The sequence below is a fragment of the Rhinoraja longicauda genome, chromosome 15 (genome assembly GCF_053455715.1).
Source record: "Rhinoraja longicauda isolate Sanriku21f chromosome 15, sRhiLon1.1, whole genome shotgun sequence".
NCBI lineage: Eukaryota > Metazoa > Chordata > Chondrichthyes > Rajiformes > Arhynchobatidae > Rhinoraja > Rhinoraja longicauda.
This window is the reverse complement of record NC_135967.1, coordinates 10193058-10217800: the sequence shown is the minus strand read 5'-3', so window position 1 is coordinate 10217800 and position 24743 is coordinate 10193058. Positions and strand designations below refer to the sequence as shown.

The following is a 24743-nucleotide window of genomic DNA, read 5'->3' as shown; positions in this document are numbered from 1 at the left end:
CCTACACATTAAGGGCCAATTAATCCGGGGCACCTGGTGGAAACCCACGAGGTCACAGGGAGAATGTGCAAACTCCACACAGACAGCACCCGAGGTCAGGATCGAACCCAGGGTCTCTGACGTTGTGGGGCAGCAGCTCTACCTGCTGTGCCACTGAGCTGTGGGGCATGTGGGGGAATCGAGTGAGCCAGTGTAAGTGGGTGCAGGATTGTTGGTGCACTCAGTGGACTGAAGTGCGATTACCATTCTGCGGCAATGAATACTGAAAGTTCTACTTCACTTCTCTCAACCTGGTGGTTCCTATTGCCCAGGTTTTACAGACAACTCACTGCAACCTAAACGCCTGCGGGAAAAGGACTCATCCTGTTCCAGTTCCACAGATGGAGCCTGATTCACTGAGTTTCTCCAGTAGTTTGTTCTTTGCTCCGGATTTCAAAGATTCATCTTTTCAACTACCAGCAGAAAATTTGCAGTTGGATGGAGAGCGAAACACTTGTGGTGTAATGGGACATCATGTTATAGTCATGCAGCACGGAAACAGCCCCTTCAGCCCAACTGGTCCACGCGACCAAGATACTCCATCTGAACTAGTCCCATTTACCCGCATTTGCCCCATACCCCTCTCAACCTTCCCCGTCCATGTACGTACCTGCCTAAATGTCTTAAATTTAAATTTCCTGGGAAATTCCCCGGGCCCACCAAAGTTTTTTGATCTTCTGATACCACCATGCATTATCCTTTGTCATTAAAGGAGACACAAGGAGCTGCAGATGCTGAAATTTTGAGCAAAATACAAAGTGATGGAGGAACCCAGTGGGTCAGACAGTATCTATGGAAGGAATGGACAAGAAGGATCCCGACCTGAAATGTCGGCTGGACATCCCTTCCACAGATGCTGCCTAAATTTATTTTTTGTTTGGCAAGAATTGTTTCTTTAGTCTGCTTCCCCTCAGTTCTCAGTCAACATTTGCCACCAAAGATGGGGAGATCTCCTATCATATCATATCATATCATATATATACAGCCGGAAACAGGCCTTTTCGGCCCTCCAAGTCCATGCCGCCCAGCGATCCCCGTACATTAACACTATCCTACACCCACTAGGGACAATTTTTACATTTACCCAGCCAATTAACCTACATACCTGTACGTCTTTGGAGTGTGGGAGGAAACCGAAGATCTCGGAGAAAACCCACGCAGGTCACGGGGAGAACGTACAAACTCCCGTAGTCAGGATTGCACGGGGAGAACGTGCAGCACCCGTAGTCAGGATTGAACCTGAGTCTCCGGCGCTGCATTCGCTGTAAAGCAGCAACTCTACCGCTGCGCTACCGTGCCTCCTCTATCGAAGAGCAACAACTTTGATAACTGGGCACCGGGAGATGTGCCAATTACCTCTTCTGATTTTTCATCCCTTGCCATGGGAAAGTGTTTAATATTAACTTTGCTATACCAACACATTGGCGTCTGGGATTCCTCCATCTAATTCTCCTGGGCTGCAAATGTGCATCATTCATTGCCAAAATAATCCTCTCAGGAACTTTAAATGGTAATTCCTCCATTTATGAGTGTTAGATATATGTATTTCCACAATAATTAACTCCTTGGGACATGTGTCTTCAGTTAAAGAAATTATTTTTGTGACAAATTGCATCCGAGTTTGCTCCAGCCTTTTAGATTTATGAAATTTCTTTTTAACAATATATTTTCGAGGTAATCATCCTTTTCCTAAATCAAAGAATATCAGTGTCACACTATTTTGGATCCTATGCGTCTAGAGTTTACTGTTTAGAGATGCAGCGCGGAAACAGGCCCTTCGGCCTACTGAGTCCATGCCGACCAGCGATCCCTGCACACTAACACTAGGGACAACTTGCAATTCCTCCAAAGTCAAACCTGTACATCTTTTGACTGTTGGATGAAACCAGAACACCCGGAGAAAACCCACGTGGTCACGGGGGAAGGTACAAACTCTGTACAGACAGCACCCGTAGTCAGGATCAAACCCGTGTCTCTGGCGCTGTAAGGCAGCAACTCTACCGCTGTGCCACCGTGCCACCCTGTCTATATTGCCCCTGATGTCCATATTTGGGAGAAGTAATGGCGATTAGTTAGCATGGTGCCCTTTATATTTTATTGCTTGCAAGTAGTCTAATAAAAATAGCTCAGTGGTTTAGCATAGGTTGTAAGCTCTTAACTAAATTAGATTAATCTCTGTATTCAGAACAATCGAGAGAACATCCACAGTCTTAATTCTCACAAAATTTTCTGGCGGCATGTTCAAGAGATGAGGTGAGTCATTTTTTGTGCAAGTGTCTAATTAGACGCTGGGTTGGTGGCGTCGAAGTATGCATTCACTCTCCCACCTTGACATACATGCGTTGAAAGATTTCTGAGCGCGTTTTTGTTTTTCACGTAACCAGTAGTTTTCGGTTCATCAAAGGCCCCGAGGACTCTATGTGTAATTTATTTAACGATTCTGTTTACAGCAGCTAATTATAACTAAAGCATCAGGTTCAGCGCTGGGCTAATGTCACACCAATAAGAATCAAGTCAGCTTTAGTTCTTGAAATAGTCAAAAAGATTGAATTTGTTCTAAGGAGAGGTAATATTAGTCTCTTCTTCGCCACAGTCGAACAAAGAATGTCTATGATTGGATTATGAGTTCTGTTTATCGTCATCGAACGGATTTATCTTGTCTATGTGTAGCACGCTAAAACCATCAAATGCTGTTGCTAAACAGAGAACTGAGTTCCATATATAGCACACTGCACCCCTCTCAAAGGGAAGTCACAAGCACTCATTTTGTTTTTGTCTCGATGCAAAATACATGCCTTTGATGCACATGTAGATGGTAGAATTATGGCCTGTGGAAGGTGCATGCTCGTGATTCAGCTGCTCTTGGACATACTGAGGTTGATCATAGGAGGAAGGCAATCTATAAGAATGCATGAACATCGAAGTGGATCGATCCATCAAATGCACTTATGCTGCTTTTGCTGCATCTTTAATTAATGGCGGCACGGTGGCGCAGCGGTAGAGTTGCTGCCTTACAGCGAATACAGCGCCGGAGACTCAGGTTCGATCCTGACTACGGGCACCATCTGTACAGAGTTTGTACGTTCTCCCCATGACCTGCGTGGGTTTTCTCCGAGATCTTCGGTTTCCTCCCACACTCCAAAGACGTACAGGTATGCAGGTTAATTGACTGGGTAAATGTAAAAAAAAATTGTCCCTAGTGTGTGTAAGATAGTGTTAATGTGCGGGGATCGCTGGGCGGCGCGGACTCGGTGGGCCGAAGGGCCTGTTTCTCTAAATCTAAATCTAAATCAAAACCTCATACAAGGTGCCTTGCAGAAAGATGGTCAAACAAAGAATGGATATTAACCACTCAAGTCCAATCAAATTTATCATCATACGCATAAGCACGGTGAGGTAGATTAGTTTCGTTTTGAGATACAGTGTGAAAACAGGCCATTCAGCGCACCGACTCCACACCAACCAACACTCACCCGTACACTAGTACTGTTCTACACACTAGGGGCAATTTACAGAAGCCAATTAACCTACAAACCCTGCATGTCTTTGGAATGTGGGAGGAAACCAGAGCACCCGGAGAAAACGCACGCTTTCACAGGGAGAACGTACAAACTCCGTACAGACAGCGCCCGTAGTTAGGATCGAACCCATGTCCCTGGTGCTGCAAGGCAGCAACTTTACCGCTGCGCCACCGTGCCATCCTACAGGTACAATGAAAATGTTGCCACATCATGGGTACACAGACATAAACAAAACTATACAACACTCAAAAACATATATTCCACATAAACTTTGCAAGACGGAATTTATTCGCAATGTATGAGAGGAATTTAGATGTCAAATAAATTCATATTTAGTTGAGTTAATTAAATTCTAGTGTCATTAAAGGTGACCATGAAATTACTTGATTGTGAGAAAAGTCGAGAGGTTTATTATTATTCTTTGGAGAATGAAAGTCTGCCATCCTTGACCCAGACTTGCCTACATGTAACTCCAGACCAACGAGATTGTGATTGATCCACCCGTCCTCTGAAAAGCCCCAGCTAGAACCTCAATTTGGCCAGACCTACAATAGTGCTGAGACGGTCTGCAGGAATGAAGTTGGGAACCTTGCGTCATGGTGTCAGAACATCAACCTAGCCCTTAATGTTAACTCGACGAAAGATCTTGGGGCAGCATAGTGGTAGAGCTGCTGCCTTACAGCGCCAGAGACCCAGGTTCGACCCTGACAACGGGTGTTGTCTGCACGGAGTTTGTACGTTTTCCCTGTGATCGCGTGGGTTTTCTCCCACACTCCAAAGAGGCACAGCTTTGTAAGTTAATTGGCTTTGACAAAATTGTAAATTGCCCCTAGTGTGTAAGATAGTGCTGGGGTACAGGGATCGCTGGTAGGCTTGGACTCAGTGGGCCGAAGGGCCTGTTTTTGTGCTGTATCTCTAAACTCAAAGTCTCTAGACTCCTGAACCAACACCCCTTCCACACCCCCTTCCTGGAGGTGCTGTCATGTAGCCTTATCCTTAAGTCTACCTCATCTGGTTATTCTGTTCTTGCACTTTGTTCTTGTGCACTATTTCATATTGGACTATAATCTTTGCACCATTCTGCTGTTTTGCATTTGCATTGTATTTATTATTATATCTATTATTATCATGTACATTGTGTGATCTAGGAAGTTTCATGCATGCATGGAATTCCATTGTAGCCTGGTGTAAATGACAAAAACAGTAATCTGAGTCTGAATTCGACTGAAATGTGATTGACTCGACCACCCTTCTGAAAAAGGCCCAACGAGCAGCTCATTTCCAGAAGAGCCAAAGTGGGTGGAAAATGTTAACGGGGGAGCAGTTTTCTGAATGAAGTTGGCACAGTTAGCACCTGGCAGATTAACATAAGGAGAACATGCATTAAAAATAAATATACAGTAGAAGAATTAAATGTCTACCTTTGTAATTACGAAAGGCTTTCACGTTTTCTGTTATCAAACCATTTTTTTCTTGTAATAAAATGCTTTCCTTTTGTGGAGTACAATTACATTTAAAATAGGCTTTAAGAAAAAAGCAGGGATTCCCAGAAAGCAGTAGGCCCCATGGCATAAGTCGACTAAAGCTTGTTGTGGTTGTTGGTGGAAGGCCAAAGTCACTTGCTCTGAACCACACTCTAATTGTCCACACAATAAGTCACGCTGCGGACGCAACACTGAGCACTGGAGGAAGGCTGATTTTAATCTTATCGATTGCCAAAAGCCTTCACCACTTATTCATCTTCTGTTCTTCAGGTTTGGCAAAAGACTGACATTGTTTATAAAACTGTGTCTGTAACGGTTGTAGTACTGATGCGTATTGACGGCACGTGCACGCACGATAAACTCAACAGCCGCAGTTAAAAAGCCTCCAAATCTGAGACATTTACAAGAGTAAGCATTGACTCCATCTACACTTCACGCTGCCTTGGAAAAGCAGCCAACGCAATCAAAGAGTTGACCCGCCCCAGTCATTTATTCTTCTCCCTGCTCCTGTCTGGCAGAAGGTTCAAAGCTTGCACCACCAGACCAGTTTAAGAATAAGGGGTAGGCCATTTAGAACTGAGATGAGGAAAAACCTTTTCAGTCAGAGAGTTGTGAATTTGTTGAATTCTCTGCCTCAGAAGGCAGTGGAGGCCAATTCTCTGAATGCATTCAAGAGAGAGCTGGATAGAGCTCTTAAGGATAGCGGAGTCAGGTGGTATGGGGAGAAGGCAGGAACGGGGTACTGATTGAGAATGATCAGCCATGATCACATTGAATGGCGGTGCTGGCTCGAAGGGCCGAATGGCCTCCTCCTGCACCTATTGTCTATTGTCTATTGTCTATTGACCAAGGAACAGCTTCGTCCCCTCTGTTATCAGGCTTCCGAATGGTCCTTTCATAAGCTAGCGTATGGTCTGATTCACCTGTACCCCAATGAAGACATTGGCCTTTGTCTATTGAATTGATGTGCTGCAATGCTGAGAATTATATTTTTCACTCTGTATCTTCCCCTGTGCTCTATCTATTGAACTTGAGTTTGAACTGATTGTATCTATGAATGATATTACAGTGGGGCATCTGGTAGAGCTGCTCAAGTTTAAGGCTTGACCTCTGGTGCTGTCAGTGTGGAGTTTGCACGCTCTCCCTGTGACCACATGGCTCTCCTTTGGGTGATCTGGTTTCCTCCCACATCCCAAATTGAGTTGGAAGATTAACTGCAATTGTAAGTTGCCTCTGGAATATGAGAGGCTTGATGTGTGAATGTGGGAAGGATAAAATGGGTCGGTGCATGGGTCGGTAAATATGTGATCAATCATTGGTTCAGACTCTATGGGACAAAGGACCAATTTCTACGCTGTTTACTGGGAATCTGAGAACACTCAATGGGTCGAGCAGTACCCACAGGGGAGGAATCACAGTTGATTCTTCAGGTCGTTGACCCTTCATCAGAACTGGGGAAAGTTTTGAACAACTGGAAAACAATTAAAAAGGCATCAACCCGTAAAACATTTATGAAGGAGAGAACTGAGGTGTTCCAACAAAAGGTGATTCCCAGAATGCAGATCTGAACTATAAACTATACACTATCGATTCTCCAACAAAAGAAGACACAAAGTGCTGGATATCTCAGCAGGTCAGGCGCAGTCTCTAGAGAAAAGGAATAGGTGACGTTTTGGTTCACAACCCTCTCATGTCTGAAGAAGGGTTCCGGCTCGAATCGTCACCTATTCCTTTTTCCCAGAGACGCTGCCTGACCTGTTGAGTTACTCCAGCACTTTGTGTCTGCCTTCGGTATAAAGTGGCATCTGCAGTTCCTTCCTGCACAGATGGATTGCGTGACTGCACATCACTCCCTCAGTTCTACCCTAGAGCATTGAATGCTCAAGATTTCTCACCAAACTATTGAATGACGGCAGAGGAGGAGACTGATTGGACTTTGAGGACTGTGCCAGCCCTTTGCTGGAGAAATGTGGCAGGTCCCTCTTCCTGCAAACTATCCCTGCAGACCTGCAATTATCTCCTTAAGTACTGACCCAATTCCTCTTTGAGTCAGCCTCCAGCAACCTGCTAGATGCAAACCATTTGCTATGCAGAACAGGTTTGTTTTTGTCATGTCACCCCTTGCCAACCTATCTCCTCTGGTGCATGACTATCCCAGAATGCTCTCTGCTCCCTCTTCCCTCCCTATCTGGACAATCCCCCCTCATTTTGAAGTGGAGTGATTCCTGCCTTTTCTGCTGCATGGAAAAATAATTGCCATTTTCTCCAGCCTTTCGCCATAACTCAAGTCCCTCAACTGGAATGTAGAAGGATGAGAGGGGATCTTATAGAAACATATAAAATTCTTAAGGGGTTGGACAGGCTAGATGCAGGAAAAATGTTCCCGATGTTGGGGGAGTCCAGAATCAGGGGTCACAGTTTAAGAATAAGGGGTGGGCCATTTAGGACTGAGATGAGGAAAAACTTATTCACCCAGAGAGTTGTGAATCTGTGGAATTATCTGCCACAGAAGGCAGTGAAGGCCAATTCACTTGATGTATTCAAGAGAGAGTTAGATATAGCTCTTAGGGCTAAAGGAATCAAGGGATATGGGGAGAAAGCAGGAACGGGTGTCGTGGTTACCGGTGTTCAAAATGAAGCAGATGACACGGAGAATTCTTCAAGAAGTTAAAAGCCTTTATTTGCAAACAACGGCTGGAACAATCAGGATGTCAACCATCTGACTGCCCACTTAGTACATCGGGCAGTCTATGTTTATATGATTATTCCAATCCTTATCTTCTTTACATTACCTCATACCCACACTCCTTTCTTCAGTCATTCATTTCTTTGCAGTCACCCATCTGTCCCGCCACCATTAAATCCCATTCAGTAATTTATCCTTATCTCAATGCTCACATCCCTTCATACTTCCCCTCCCTTATTTCCCTGCTAGTTCATCCCTCACGTCCATTCATCACCCCAAGGCCTATGTCTTTCTTTATCTGCCACCATTATCTTCTATTCTGGTTCATATGTTTCTCCTCCTCGCTCCACCATTAATTATCCGCCTGAGTAGAGCAGTTACAGACACGTGTCAAGGGTAAGGAATGTCTAGAGCGCCTTAATTAGTTACAGAGAGGCGCCTAATGCCTAAGTAGTTACAAACCTTAAACAACAATGTCTAATGTATAAAATAATATCGTAACAATGTCTAATGTATAAAATAATATCGTATTATCTCCCATACGGGGTACTGATGATCATATCATGGATGATCAACCATGATCATATTGAATGGCGGTGCTGGCTCGAAAGGCCGAATGGCCTACTCCTGCATCTATTTTCTACGTTTCCATATTTCTATCCCTGGAAGCATAGAACATAGAGCACAAAGCATGGAACACTACAGCACAAGAACAGGTCCTTCAGTCTACAATATCAGTGCCAAACATGATGTCAAGTCCAACACTTATCTGTCTGCACATAATCCCTCCATTCCATGCATATCCATATTGCTATCCAAAAGTGACTCAAGCACCACTACCATAATCTATGTCCACCATCACCCCAGACTCTCACCACCCTTTGTGTAAAACACTTGCCACACACATCTTCTTTAATCTTTGCCCCTCTCACCTTTAAAGCTGTGCCCTCAAACATTTGCTTTTTCCATCCGGGGAGTTACCATTTTAGTAAACATTTTCTCCAAGACCTTTATTTCCTTTCAAAACAGCTATTAGTTTACTATTTTGCTTCCCGTACCAACATCACCTTGAATAAATTTCGGCAAACAAGGAAAGTTCAAAGAACAGTGAACGTTTGATGAATTGTTACGTTACAATGCTGAGAACAATATTCTGTTCTCTGTATCTTGCCCTTCACTCTACCTATTTTACTTGAGATTGGCTTAAATGTATTTAGGTATAGTATTATCTGATTTAATAGGATAGATTGCAAAAACAAAGCCTTTCACTAAAAAAGGGCACGAAGTGCTGAGGCAACTTATCAGTGGGTCAGGTGGCATCTCTGAAAAACATGGACAGGCAAAGTTTTGGGTCGGGACCCTTCTTCAGGCTGATTGTAATAAGGGGGAGAAAGCAGGAAAGGAGGTGGAGGGTGGGACAAAGCCTGGCAAGTGATGGGTGGATACGTCAGGGGGCAGGGGACGATTGATAGGCAGATCACTGGAAACATCCAGGTGGGCCTCAGGAAAGAGAGCTGGATAAAAGAGAGGGGGGGGGGGAGATTTGTTTAGAGGCTAGTTACCTAAAATTGGAGCACTCATACCATTGTGTTATAAACTATCCAGGAATATAAGGTGCAGTTCCTCCATTTTGTGTGTAGCCTCACTCTGGCAATGGAGGAGGCCCAGGACTGGAAAGGTCAACATGGGAATAACAAGGGGAGTTAAAATGGTTAGAAACCGTGAGATCCAGAAGGCCTTGGCTGACCGAGTGGGTGTTTGGAGAAACGGTTGCCTAGTCTACGCCTGGTCTTGCCGATGTAAAGGTGACCACACACCGGGAGCATCAAATACAGCAGGTGAGGTTTGAGGAGGTGCATGTGAACCTCTGTCTCACCTGGAAGGAGTTCTGGGGTACCTAGATGGAAATGAAGGAGAAGGTATAGGAACAGGGTGAGGGATGTGAAGAAGAGGTATGGTGACCTGTTTCCTCCCACATCACAAAGTCATACAAGTTTGTCGGGTTAATTGGCCTCTGTAAATTGCCCCTAGTGTGTAGGGAGAGGCTGCAAAAGTGGGATAACATAGAACTGGTGTGATGGTCGGCATGGATTCGATGGGTCGATGAACCTGTTTCCATGCTGTTTCTCTGACCTACATCCAACTCCAATGTTTCCTCTGATATAACCTCTTTGTAACCTCCCACTGGGGATCGAAAATCCATTCTCTGTGACTGCAGTTGTCCTTAAGCTTTTCAAAGTAAAGGAACGCGGTTTTGACTGGTCTCTTCTAACAAGTCCATGCATGGTGAAGAATCTTGCCTCGAGGGGAATACTTATTGTGGGCTGTGCTCCTAAATGTTTCTGTGCATTAGGTTATAAACATGCAATATATAGAGGATGGCATCAGGAGTTAATTACATCAAATCTATTTTGTTCTAAGTCATATGTTAGGAGCAGTCAGCAATAGCAAAATAAATGTTTAAATGTACCAGCGATCACCCCATACACTAACACTATCCTACACACTAGGCACAATTTACAAACTTTTTTTTACTGATGCCAATTAACCTACGAGCCTGCACGTCTTTGGAGTGTGGGAGGAGACCGGAGCACCTGGAGAAAACCCACACGGCCACAAAGGGAATGTACAAACTCCGTACAGACTGCAAACGTAGTCAGATTCGAACCCTTGCCTCTGACGCTGTAAGGCAGCAACTCTACCGCTGCGCCACCGTGCACACACACAAATATTAAACGGGGCAAATAAAGTGCAAGGCCATCGGGTAATGATATACAGTGCGTCAACAGGAGGCAACTAGAGTTATTTTAGGTTGCACACAATAACACCTCATAAAATAGACGGACAAAATTACACTGAGTCACTTTATATTGAATTCTGATACCATAGCAACATGTGAAGGCACCAACCTTTTTCTATATTCTGCATTCATCAAAATGCCAACTGAGACAATGTGTAATATTGTGCAGTATGACATTTATACAGGATGCTCCACAAGAAGTTGGGGATAGAGTGGGGGGTGCGATGGGGGGGGGGGGGGGGGATTAACTGATGCGCCGTTGTTTAATGAGATACAATTCCATTCAGAATTCAGCACTTGGCTCCAAATTCGAAGCTCTCGCTCAGTGCGAGCAGTGAAGTTACAGTGAGGTGGGATGGCTCTGACTGGCTTGGAGATGCAGCCCTGATGCACTTCATTGTCACAGTATGTTGCTGAGATCGTGACCCCAGGAGGTCATTTATTCAGCATCCACTTTCAACCAAACGCAATTACACGCTGTAACAACCACAGTTTAAAAAGAAATACAGCACAGATAGTTATCTCCCTCCATTGTCCACCCCCCACGATTAGTGTATCTTTTCTCTTTCACAGTAGGCGCTCTCAGTCCATTTTTTTTTGTCTCGCTCTGCAGGGGTACACGAGCCCTCGAGACCTAAAACAAATTCGATCCGTCTTTGAAGCTTTCAATGCCTGCAACTCTGCTCCTCCCTTGATGAACACACCGACGGTCCCGAGTTTAACGTGACCCCCGTCTCACACAATCACAACAGCCAGAGCTTAGAGAGAAGGAAGTTCAAAAGAATACTGACCTGAAGTGTCCAGGGTTTGCGCCATCTATGGAAAAATACATTGCAAGGACATTTCTTTTCAAGCAACGCCAACTAATTATTTTGTTCGGTCACAGAACTTGTTTTGATCACCAATCACAAATGCCCTAAGTTAAACATCTGCAATGCATATCCGTCGTTTTTCAGTGTGTTTACACGGTTTGCCCTCATTCTGCAGTGGATCTGTTGAAGCTGCTCACAGCTTTCAGCTCATCTGCCTATTATAGAAGCTTAGCATTTTCTGAGGACTTAGATGTGATGTCAGATTGCTAGAGGTTGTTACTTTAAATATTTGAACTGAGAAAAACCTAATTAGTATTGGAAATGTGGTAGCACACAATTCATCTTTAAACCCTAGCAATTTATTTCCATTGCAATTTTCATCATAGGTGTACACAGATACGACAGTTGTTCCCAAGTTAACGTTTAGAAACATAGAAACATAGAAAATAGGTGCAGGAGTAGGCCATTCGGCCCTTCGAGCCTGCACCGCCATTCAATATGATCATGGCTGATCATCCAGCTCAGTAACCTGTACCTGCCTTCTCTCCATACCCCCTGATCACTTTAGCCACAAGGGCCACATCTAACTCCCTCTTAAATATAGCCAATGAACTGGCCTCAACTACCTTCTGTGGCAGAGAATTCCACAGACTCACCACTCTGTGTGAAGAAATGTTTTCTCATCTCGGTCCTAAAAGACTTCCCCCTTAACCTTAAGCTGTGACCCCTGGTTCTGGACTTCCCCAACATCTGGAACAATCTTCCCGCATCTAGCCTCTCCAACCCCTTAAGAATTTTATATGTTTACTGCTTACAGTTTCCTATCAGAGCCAGATTTTTACTTTACAGAAGTACTTTGTTTCATTGATGGCTTCCACATGTGAATCAGACTCAGAAGAGGAAAGAAAGTTTTCTCTTCTTAATCGAGGTAATAAAAACGTCACAAAATATATATCGGAGTGTGGTTAGATTTGGACTTTAGACATACAGCATGGAAACAGGCCCTTCGGCCCACCAAGTCCATGCCATACACAGTGATCACACCATACACCAGCACTATCCTAACAATTTTAGGATGATTTTTTAGGGATAATTTTACAATTTTCACCAAAGCCAATTAACCTACAAACCTGTAGGTCTTTGGAGAGTGGGAGGAAACTGGAGCACCCAGAGAAAACCCATGCAGGTCACAGGTAGAATGCACAAACTCCTTACACAGCACCCACAGTCAGGATCGAACCTGGCGCTGTAAGGCAGCAACTCTACTGCTGTGCCACTGTGTCTCTGTGTTATGTCAGTAGAGAATGAAACCAGATTGTTAATTCTGACTGGCAGGTTGAAAGTAAACAATTTCACCTGCCTCTCCTCCAAACATTGAAATGCAATCACCAGATGACGCATGGATTTAAAAGGAATTTACAGCCGAGAAAGATGCCATTCAGCCCATCGAGTCCATGCTGATACTAACACTCGACATGAGCCTCTTACTCCCGCCTCTCATCATTTCAATCAACCAACCTTTCCACTTCAAACACTTACTCAGTTTCTTCTTCAACGCTTTTTGCCATCATCAAATGTTATTTGGCTCATATAAAGTTCAGAGTTACTGCATGGAAACGTTTCCTTTGGCCCACTGAGTCTACTCCAACCATCCATCAACCGTTCGCACTAGTTCTAAGTTATCTGACCTTCTCATCCACTCCCTACACGCCAGGGGCAGCTTACAGAGGCCAACTAACCGGTAAACCCACACGTCTTTGGGATGTGGGGGGAAAACAGGGCACCCGGAGGAAATCCACGCCGTTACAGGGAGAAACTCCATAAAGATTGCATCCGAGGTCAGGATTGAACCGGGCTCTCTGGCGCTGTAAGGCAGCAGCTCTGCCACCCTTGCATTCGAAGTTCTAAGTCTTCATTGACTCATTTTCTGAATCTTACTAGTAACAAAGCCTTACATTTAACATCCATAAAACCTGGGTCTCTGGCTCTGTGAGGTAGCAGCTTTACCAGCGTTACGGTAGTGGTTGACGAAAAACCAAGAACCAAAATCACAAGTTACAAAGTACGTGTGTATTCAAAATGCAAAGAGCCCTGGATGTTTTGTTACATAGTTACTTCAACAAAGGTTTTGTTTTTCAATTTTCTGACTTTTAATTTTTTTCCACATTTTGTTATCCTAGCTTAAAAGCATTGAGCTAAATGTTTGTAATGTCATTAAAATGTTTGATATTCTAACAATAGTTTAGTTTAGTTTATAGTTTAGAGATGCAGCGTGGAAACAGGCCCATCGGCCCACCGAGGCCGTACCGACCAGCGATCACCCGTACACTAATTATATCCTACACATCGGGGACTAGTTACATTAGTCAGAGAGTTGTAAATCTGTGGAATTCTCTGCCTCAGAAGGCAGTGGAGGCCAAGTCTCTGAATGCATTCAAGAGAGAACTAGATAGAGCTCTTAAGGATAGCGGAGTCAGGGGGTATGGGGAGAAGGCAGGAAAGGGGTACTGATTGAGAATGATCAGCCATGATCACATTGAATGGTGGTGCTGGCTCGAAGGGCCGAATGGCCTACTCCTGCACCTATTGTCTATTGTCTATTGCCTATTAGACAATTAACCTACAAACCTGCACGTCTTTGGGATGTAGGAGGAAACTGGAGCACCCGGAGAAAACCCACGCAGTTACAGGGAGAACGTACAAACTCCACACAGACAGCAGCCAAGGTCAGGCTCGAACCTGGGCCTCTGGAACTGTGAGGCAGCAACTCTACTACAGCACCACTGTGCCATCCCGATAAATGCATGGGGTCCTACTTCATGCATGTGGAGGTGCACCTCAGTAATGTTCCTGTGGGACTGACCCTCCCCTTTAGAGGACAGTGCAAACCCCGTCTGCCCCCTCACTTTACCCTCCAGCTCACAACAATGGCAACCACTGTCCAGGGTCCTGCATGAACATTTGTAACAAGCCAGAGAGACAGACAATGCTACTTTACACTCACTTGATACAAAGCGCTGGAGTAACTCAAAGGATTGGGCAGCATCTCTGGATTACATGGATGGGTGACATTCCTTCTTCAGACTTGCCCCAGAGTTCTCTGGCGATGCTGCTTGACCCGCTGAGTTATTCCAGCACTTTGTGTCTATTTTTGTAAACCAGCATCTGCAGTTCCTTGCAAGTTCATACTCGTGTGGCCATGTCTGTCATCTTTACCCATGTCAACAACTATTCATTCATCAATCTCCAGACATGAACAGTGTGTTTGAAGGCTGAGAAAGCAAATTGAAAGTAGCAGTGGGCAGAGGAAATTGTTTTTAATACTCTATCATTGCCCTATAAGATGGGTTTTTTTGTTCTTAATCAGACCTCAAAAGACTACCCCTCGAAAGAAATATCCTTCAAAAACACAAAAGGACGAATCACGGAAATCTGTGTGCTCGAGGGAGAGTGAGCAATCAACTTCCAGCAAGAGCAATTATGGAACATTACCAAAGCAAACAGAAGCCACACTTGTGCCTACCTCCATCACACTTCCTGTCTTCCCTCATCTCCCATCCCCAAGTCCCTATTTCCCTTTTATTCCCCCCCACCTCTTCCCCACCCCCCTATTCCCCATATCTGTCCCTCCGGCTTTACACTTCACTCCTTTTCTCCTTATCTTAGTTTTTTACTTTAGTTTAAAGATTCAGCGAGGAAACAGGCCCTTCGGCCCACTGAGTCCGCACCGACCAGCGATCCCCTTACACTAACACTACCTGATTGATCAGATTTACAACTACTTTACAAGTAAAAGCATTTTCCCGTTTATCAGCATACCACTCATTTAAAATGGTACAGCTGCTGCCTCACAGCACCAGGGACCCAGGTGCGATCCTGACCTCGGGTGCTGTCTGTGTGGAGTTCGTACGCTCACCCTGTAACCGTGTGGGATTTCTCTGGGTGCTCTGGTGTCCTCCCACATCCCAAAGACCTATGGGGTTTGTAGTTTAATGGGCCTCTGTAAATTGCCCCCTGGTGTGCAGGGAGTTGGTGAGAAAGTGGGATAACACAGAACTTGGGTGAATGGGTGATCGACGGTCGGCTTGGATTCGGTGGGTCAGAGGGCCTGTTGCCATGAAGTATCTCTAAACTAAACTGCCTCGCGAGACCCAAAATGCTTGAGTAACTCAGCGGGTCAGGCAGCATCTCTGGAAAAAAGGAATAGGTGATGTTTCAGGTTGAAAGCCTTCTTCAGAATCTACTGAGAGCAATTAACATACAAACCCCTTCAGAAGAAGGGTTCCGAACCGAAACGTCACTTACTCCTTATCTCCAGAGATGCTGCCTGACCCACTGCGTCACTCCAGCATTTTGTATCTATCTTCAGTATAAATCAGCATCTGCAATTATGTTCTTTCCTACATAAATTGCCTCACTATTCCTCACATAGGTAGATATCACCTTTCATCCAGCAATTTGAATAACCATCTGAATAACCTGATAGCCGAAAGTGCAAAAAACCTACTAAAATCATTTCATGAATCAAAAACTTAAAAGCAAGTGGAATATCTGGCCAGTTTTGTGGACCCAACTTGCTTTGGGACAAACAGTATAATCCTTATTGCTGGGCCGTGTTGATAAACTGTGTAGGACCTTTCAATACCTCTAGTTTCCCTCTCCTCTGGCTCTCAGTCTGTTGAAGGGTCTCAATCCGAAACATCACCTGTTGCTTTTCTCCAGAGATGCTGCCTGACCCGCTGAGTTACTCCAACATTTTGTGTCTACCTTCTGTGTTGATAAACCGTTTATGAGGAAATACTCTTCCACTGAACTGGAGCCAACTTCACCTTGTGCTCTATAGAAAACTGAAGGTGGCTGCCTCCCAATATCAATCTTGCCTTTTATGTAAAAATGCAAATATGAGTTTATTCACGTTTGGAAGGTGTAGAGCTGCCTTTCGGCTTTGCTCTTCTAATCTACCCACTTCTGTACGCACTCAAGCTTTGAACCCATCTTCTATTCATACTCTGGCAGTGCCCAATCCCATTAGTGTCTCACTGTTTAAAAAAATACTGCAGGATATATTCATGCTACATAGGTTTCCAGAACAAATCTTATATAACCTATCATGTTAAATTTTAAGAGTTGGTTAGAAATTTGTTGTATCCTATCCGACTGGACAAAAATCTTCATAATAAGAAGCATTTCTCCTTCCTTTAACATTACAGCAGTTTCACAACAACTGGTTATATTTGCAGTCACATCCTTAAACAAAATTCTTCTCTGTAAAGACTGCCTTTAAGTGCTGACGTGCAGTAAGACAACATCAGTTATTTCTCAAATAATACGGCATTAAAAGACAGCCACGTACCTTTAAATAAATCTGGCCTTTGTCGCCGTGTAGTTCTTTCCTCAAGAGCCCTCAAGTTTAATTCTCGTCCGTTCCCTGTGCCCTGGATAGTTAAATAAAAAGTGTGTGACAGGTGATATGTAAATTGCCAGGTCTTGCTGCAAGGCATTACATACTTATGTCAAAAGAATTTGTGGTACTTTTTTTACACTGCGGTTTTGCATTAGTAACCTATTAGCACCAGAAGGTTCCAACGCTGGTATTATCTTTTCTGCGTAAGGGAGAACATGTTAGAATTGAGGGTGATTTGTTTCCCTGTACGGCAGAGGAGGTTAAGAGGAAATTTAATAGACAACCTTAAAGTCATGAAGAGTTCTGGGAATGCACTTAATGGGAAACTGTCTCTAATGGTTGAAAGATTGATGAGGTAGGAATATGGGGGAGATCAAGAATAAAATTCTAAGGATTGGGACCTAGTTGTCAAAAGGCATAGTCATCATTTGGGGAGAAATGCGTGGAATCCAGTATTGCAGGAGTACAGGGAAATTGAAGGGTTAACAATAGCAGTGAACTAAAGAGACGGGGAAGGGTGGGGCCTTGGAGGATTTTCAACATAGGAATGAAAATAATGCAATTGTGGAATCATTAATGGGCCACATGCAGTGCCACGGCTGGTAGAGCCACTGCCTCAAAGCACTAGAGACCCAGGTTTGATTCTGACCTCGGTGCTCTCAGTGCAGAGTTTGCACGTTCTCCCTGTGACCACGTGGGTTTCCTCCAGGTGTGCTGGTTTCCTCCCACATCCTCAAAACGTGCGGGTTTGTAGGTTAAATGGCTTCTGTAAAGAAGGGATGAGGAAGTCAGATAAAATAGTACCAGCGTGAATGGGTGATTGATGGTTGGCGTGGACTTGAGGGGCCGAAGGGCCTCTTACCATGGCCTTATCTCTAAAAAAGAGCCAGCATGTAATTTGATCGATGGTAGACTGTCATTCAGGACTTTAGGTCATTTTCATGATAACCTGGTTACATTTGAAGAAGCAAAGAAGGGCAGTGTTGCTGACAAGGTAGCACTTCACTTTTACTGTGTGAAAATATCTGCCAGGATTAAGTTCCTAACAGCAACAGTGGAATTTGAATGCATCCTTTAACATGATCTTGAGACCACATCCTTTGAACTCAGACAATACAGACAGTGCTAACTTAAAACCATATGATTCTTTGTACTTCCAAATAGAGTTCTTGCAGCACTTGTTGACAAAGAATGTACATTTTTCAACATTTCAATTGAAAACATCAGCTTGTTTAAATATGTGTTTTTCTATTCCCTACTCTCCCCACTGCAATCGGTCTGAAGAAGAGTCCCAACCCCAAATGTCAAATATCCATGTTCTCCAGGATTGCTGCCTGACCCACTGAGTTACTCCAGCATTTTGTGTTTAGCCTTGTTTAACTAGTAATTCTTAAACTGCTCAATATTTATGTTTAACTTGTAGAATCAGAGTCATACAGCATGGAAACAGGCCTTTTGGACCAACTGGTCCATGCACACCCAGATGCCCCATCCAAGCTAGTCACATTTGCCCATGTTTGGCCCATATTCTTTGAAACCTGTCTATCCATGTATCTGACTAAATGTTTCTTAAATGTTGTGATTTCAATTTCCCCATTGTCGGATGAATAAAGGATTATTATTATTATTATTATTATTATTATTATTATTATTATTACCGCGACACGGTAGCGCAGCGGTAGAGTTGCTGCTTTACAGCGAATGCAGCGCCGGAGATTCAGGTTCGATCCTGACTACGGGTGCTGCACTGTAAGGAATTTGTACGTTCTCCCCGTGACCTGCGTGGGTTTTCTCCGAGATCTTCGGTTTCCTCCCACACTCCAAAGACGTACAGGTATGTAGGTTAATTGGCTGGGTTAATGTAAAAATTGTCCCTAGTGGGTGTAGGATAGTGTTAATGTACGGGGATCGCTGGGCGGCACGGACCTGGAGGGCCGAAAAGGCCTGTTTCCGGCTGTATATATATGATATGATATGATGATGATTATTATTATTATTATTATTATTATTATTATTATTATTATTATTATTATTATTATTATTATTATTATTATTATTATTATTATTATTATTATTATTATTATTATTATTATTATTATTATTATTATTATTATTATTATTATTAGTAGTAGTAGTAGTAGTAGTAGTACCTGCCTCAGCTACCTCCTCCGGCAGCTCATTCCATATACCCACCGCTCTGTGTGGAAAACGTTACCCCCTCAGGTTCCCATTAAATTTTTCCCCACTCACCTTAAACCTATGTCCTCTGGTTCTCGATTCCCCTACTCTGGGCAAGAGACTCTGTGCATCTTACCCAATCTTTTCCTCTCATGACTTTGTACACCTCTATCAGACCCCTCCCCTCATCCTAGGGTGCTCTTCTGCATTAGATAAACTTGCTGGCAACATATCAAAGGACACTGTGGCATTTTTCACTCTTGTTTACCTGGAAGGCAGGGCTTGATTCATCTGACTAGAAACACTTGAAAGCAATTTTTTTTTTTGGAACTAAAGCATAGTTGCTGTAGATACCAGCAGGATGGAGAAAAATAATTTCAAGGGCTATAGCTCGTTGTCAGAGAGAGAAGGTAATACTTGTAACAAACACACGATGAAGGAATTGGTTAGATCAAAGAAACAAACTTCAAGCAGCAGAAAGAAGTGGTGCTTAATTTCAATATTACCCAAGGTAGCAGTGTATTCGGATGTTGCAATAAAATAATTGCCAAAAAGGATACCGTATGAAAATGATTTTGCACTGACATTTCTCTGGTAATTGACTTTAATAGCTGCTGTATTCTAACCAGTCCAGTAATGATCAATCGCTCTGGTCCGAAGGTTTCCTTGGCCATTCCCTTCATGAAGAAATTGGTGTGAAACCTCTTGCTTGGCTAATTGTCAAACATACACAGTGTTTATCCAGTGTTATGTTTTTAGTTTAGTTTAGAGATACTGCGCGGAAACAGGCCCTTTGGCCCACCGAGTCCGCGGCGACCAGCGATCTCCGTACACTAGCACTATCCTACACACGAGGGACAATTTACAATCTTTGCCGAAGCAAATTAACCTACAAAACTGTAGGTCTTTGGAATGTGGAAGGAAACTGGAGCATGCAGGAAAACTCACGCTATCACAGGGAGAAAGTACAAACTCCGTTCAGACAGCACCCGTAGTCAGGATCAGATCCGGGTCATTTTCCAAGGGGACATTTTCCAGCTGTGTTTCAGGCCCCTCGGTTGTGTGGTACTAAGTGCTGTTGAATTGCATGTGACGTAATCCCATTAACTAGCTGACAAGCAGTACAGTACCTCTTTCTTCCAATCTTTGGAAACTGGAGCACCAGGAGAAAGCCCAAAGGTCACTGGGAGAACGTACAAACTCTGTACCGACAGCACCCATGGTCAGGATCAAACCCGGGTCTCTGCCGCTGTAAGGCAGCAGCACTACCGCTGCTCCACCATGCCACCCCAAGATGCCAACATGCCACCCGAGGTGCCACCATGCCACCCCTAGATGCCAGAGAACATATGACAACAATTTAGAAGGATGAGAGGGGATCTTATTGAAACATATAAGATTATTAAGGGATTGGACACGCGAGAAGCAGGAAACATGTTCCCAATGTTGGGGGAGTCCAGAACCAGGGGCCACAGTTTAAGAATAAGGGGTAGGCCATTTAGAACAGAGATGAGGAAAGACTTTTTCACTCAGAGAGTTGTAAATCTGTGGAGTTCTCTGACTCAGATGGTGGTGGAGGCCAATTCTCTGGATGCTTTCAAGAGAGAGCTAGATAGAGCTCTTAATGATAGCAGAGTCAGGGGGTATGGGGAGAAGGCAGGAACGGGGTACTGATTGTGAATGATCAGCCATGATCACATTGAATGGCTGGCTCGAAGAGCCGAATTGCCTACTCCTGCAGTCTATTGTCTATTTTGGTATGAAATGATTGTCAGGAATTTTGCAATGTTATCAAACGGAGGCATTAGGCTGGAGAACCAAGGATCTGCAGGTGGAGTCTGCTCATGGGAGAGTGAACTCATCTTGCTGGCTTCGGTAACCCAATAATTCACATTAAATCCAACAATTCCTCTGTTGACGAAAAAGTGCACACAGACACTCACTCACACAGACACGCACATCCATAGACCAACACTAACACACACACTCACAGCAGCAAACGTACACCTGCACACATGCACACGCACACACACACGCACGCACACGCACTTTGTGTTTTGCTCAGGATTCCAGCATCTGGAACCATTCCAATGTTGTTCACTCTGCTCTAGGAAGGATGTCGTGAAGCTGGAGAGAGTGCAACAAAAGCTTTGGAGAACGTTTGGAGGATAGGCAGTAGGGAGAGGTTCTGCAATAGAGAGAATCTCTGCCTTGAGCAAAAGGGAGAAGTTGGGAAGGCTAGCACTTTATTCCTTGGAGCACAGGAGGCTGAGGGGTGATCTTAGACATGTATAAGATCACGAGGGGAATAGATTGGGTGAATGCACATATCTTTTACCCATAGTAGTGGAATCACGTACCAGAGCCCATAGGCTTAAGGTGAGAGGGGAAAGATTTAATAGGAACCTGAGGAGCAACTTTTTCACACAGAAGACGGTGGATGTATGGAATGAGCTGCCAGGGGAGGTAGTTGAGGCAGGTACTATAACAACATTTAAAAGTCATTTGGACAGGTACACGGAAAGGAAAAATATTTGGTTGTCATTTGGTGTTCCTGTCGGCTTTGTCCACACAGTGTGACCTTAAAGAGCAAGATCAGGGAACTACCATTGAGACATCAGCACCCTTGCCCAGAGTTTAGTTTCCCGAGTTTAGTTCCCCATGCTCGCACTTGCTTTGCCCAGATGTGGAGGTCCAATCCTGCTGGCCTCCTCCATCCCTCGGGCTGGACTCTCAGGTCTTGAGAATCCTGAGTGTTCCTGACAGCTGGCAAAGCTGTGAATTGGGCTTTGCCAGTTGTAAAAGCTGTCACTGATGTTGCAGTTTTAAAAAAAAATGTTTCTGACAGTCAGAACCATTGAGAAAGAAAAAATAATAATTCTTAGGGAATAAAAGTAAAATAATATTATATGTTAAAAGCACATGAAATACTTAAAATTTTAAAAGGCCTTAAAGAAAAAGATTGGAATTTTATTTTTAAGATTCCATTGTACGTTCTCCCCGTGACCTGCGTGGGTTTTCTCCGAGATCTTCGGTTTCCTCCCACACTCCAAAGACGTACAGGTATGTAGGTTAATTGGCTGGGTAAATGTAAAAATTGTCCCTAGTGGGTGTAGGATAGTGTTAATGTGCGGGGATCGCTGGGCGGCACGGACTTGGAGGGCCGAAAAGGCCTGTTTCCGGCTGTATATATATGATATGATATGATGATATGATAATTAGCAGCCCAATTAATTACTTGAAATACCTCATCTTGCAGTTACTGGAAGTCTGAACATGAAACAGAAAAGGCTGGAAATGCTTAGCAGGTTAGACCTGAATGGTAAACTATTTCCTGCACATTCTATTCATAACCTGTCACAACCTGTTCTGATCACACCCTTTTCTCAAAGAGTCATTTGTTGTTCTTTTGTTCACAAAGGGAAAGTAGGGATAATCCAAGGAATTATAATCCAGTGAGCATCACCTCAGAGATAGGGAAGCTATTCCAGCAGATTCATCGGGATAGGATTTTCTCCCATTTGGAAGTGAGTTAGGGACCATGGCTTGGTGCATGCTACTCCCCTGACTCTCAGTCTTGACCCAAAATGTCATCTGTTCCTTTTCCCCAAAGATGCTGCCAGACCCGCTGAGTTACTGCAGCTTTTTGTGTCTACCTTTGGTACATGGCAGGTTGATCATGTTTTTTGAGGAGGTGACAAATGGTGATTGATGAGGAATAGATCGGGTAGACACACAGAGTCTTTCGCCCAGAGGAGGGGAATTGAGAACTGCAGGTTTAAGGTGAGGGGGGGGGGAAAGCTTTAATAGGAACCCGAAGGTGGTGGGTGTATGGAACGAGCTGCCGGAGGAGGTAGTTGAGGCAGGTAGTATTGCAATGTTTAAAAAACATTTACATGGGGCTTGGGTCGGCCCGCCGCGAACCTTTCACCGTCTGGCGCGGCCTGGAATAGGCCGCGGGATTTTCTCCGCCCGGCGGGGGCTTCAATGTCGGGAGCCCCGACCGCCCCGACATGGCAACTTCAACAGCCTAACCGCGGGAGAAGACGGCAGGGGAAGAGAAAAGACATTCTGCCCTCCATCACAGTGAGGAGGTGACTGGAGGAGACTCACTGTGATGGATGTTTCTTTTTGTTTGATGTTGGTTTGTGATTGTGTTATTGCACATTTTCATTGCTTATTTTTATTGGTGTTATTGTTGGACTGTGGGTAATCTTTCATTTCACTGCACATTTATGTGTATGTGACAAATAAATTGACTATTGACTATTGATTGATTGACATGGATAGGGCAGGTTTAGAGGGGTATGGGCCTAACGCAGGGAGGTGGGACTAAGGTCGATGTGACATGTTAATCAGTGTGGGCAATTCGGGCCGAAGGGCCCGTTTCCACACTGTATAACTCTATGGCTCTATGATGAGGGGAGGGCGGTGTATGTTGTCTACATGTATTTTAGTAAGTTATTTGATAAAGTCCTCCATGGTAGGTGGAGATTCTGAAGATTAAGGTGCATGGGATTTGATTCTGAACTGTTTTACTCATAGAAGACAGAGGGTTGTGATGGAAGGATGTTATTCGGGCTGCAGATCTGTGCCCAGTGAAGTTCCACAGAGATCTGTGCTGGGATCTCTGCTGTTTTTGACATACATAAATGACTTGGACTCAAATATAGATGATTTGATTAGTACATTTGCAGATGACACCAAGTTTGTTGGAGTTGCAGACAGTGAAGAAGGCTGTCAAAAAATACTGCAGGAGATAATTCGACTGCAGAAATGGGCGGAGAAAATGCAGATGAGTTTAATCACAGCAAGTGTCAAGTGCTGCACTTTGAAATGTTGAATGTAAGGGGGAGGTAAATGATTGATGGTAACACCTTAACAGCATGGATAAACAGAGGGATCTTGAGTCCAGGTCCATAACTCAGTGAAAGTGACAACACAAGTAGATAGAGTGGTGAAGAAGGCATATGGTATGTTCACCTTTATTGGTTGGGTCATTAGGTAAAAGAGTCAGGAAGTCACGATGCAGCTCTAAAAGGCTTTGGTTAGGCCACCTTTGAGGTATTGTGTGCAGTACAATACTTCAAAGTAAAGTTGCTCCTTTAAGGGGAGGATGTGAAGGTTTTGGAGAGATTGCAGAAGAGATTTACCAGAATTCTGCCTGGATTAGGGGATATTAGCTACAGGTTGTTTGAGTTTAGTTTAGAGATGCAGCGTGGAAACTTCAGCCCACCAAGTAAGTCTGTGCCGCCCAGCGATCCCCGTACTCAAACACTATCCTACACACGAGGGACAATTTACAATTTTTACCAAAGCCAATTAACCTACCAACCTGCACATCTTTTGGTTGTGGGAAGAAACAGAAGCACCTGGAGAAAACCCACGTGGTCACGGGAGAAAGGTACAAACTCCGTACAGACAGCACCCGTGGTCAGGATCGAACCCGGGCCTTTTGCGCTATAAGGCTGCAACTCTACTGCTGCGCCACCGTGCTGTCCCAAATTTGGACAAACTTGGATTGTTTCTCCAGAACGCCGGATGTTGAAGAGAGACCTGATAGAAATATATAAAATCACGAGAGGCATAGATAGGATAGACAGTCAGAACCTTTTTTTTTTCAGGCTGGAAATGTCAAAGACTGGAGGCCATGGCTTTATGGTGAGAGGGGAAAAGTTTAAAGGAAATGTGTGGGGCCTGGATCGTGCTGCCCATGGGTGGTGAGCAGATATGATAGTGGCATTTAAGAAGCTTTCAGATCAGCACATGGAAATGCAGGGAATGGAGGGAAATGCTAGATCAGTTTAAGTAGGCAGCAT

The 24743-nt window shown here is 44.1% G+C and overlaps 1 protein-coding gene across 1 annotated transcript in view; it reads right to left on the bottom strand.

Moving 5' to 3' along the window:
- LOC144600343 (circadian locomoter output cycles protein kaput-like) overlaps positions 1–24743 on the bottom strand; it is a 140718-nt gene that overhangs the window by 79747 nt on the left and 36228 nt on the right. The window contains exon 2 of the mRNA XM_078411919.1: positions 16696–16777. The gene's annotated coding sequence lies outside the window, so the exon portion shown is untranslated. The remainder of the gene's footprint in view (positions 1–16695; positions 16778–24743) is intronic.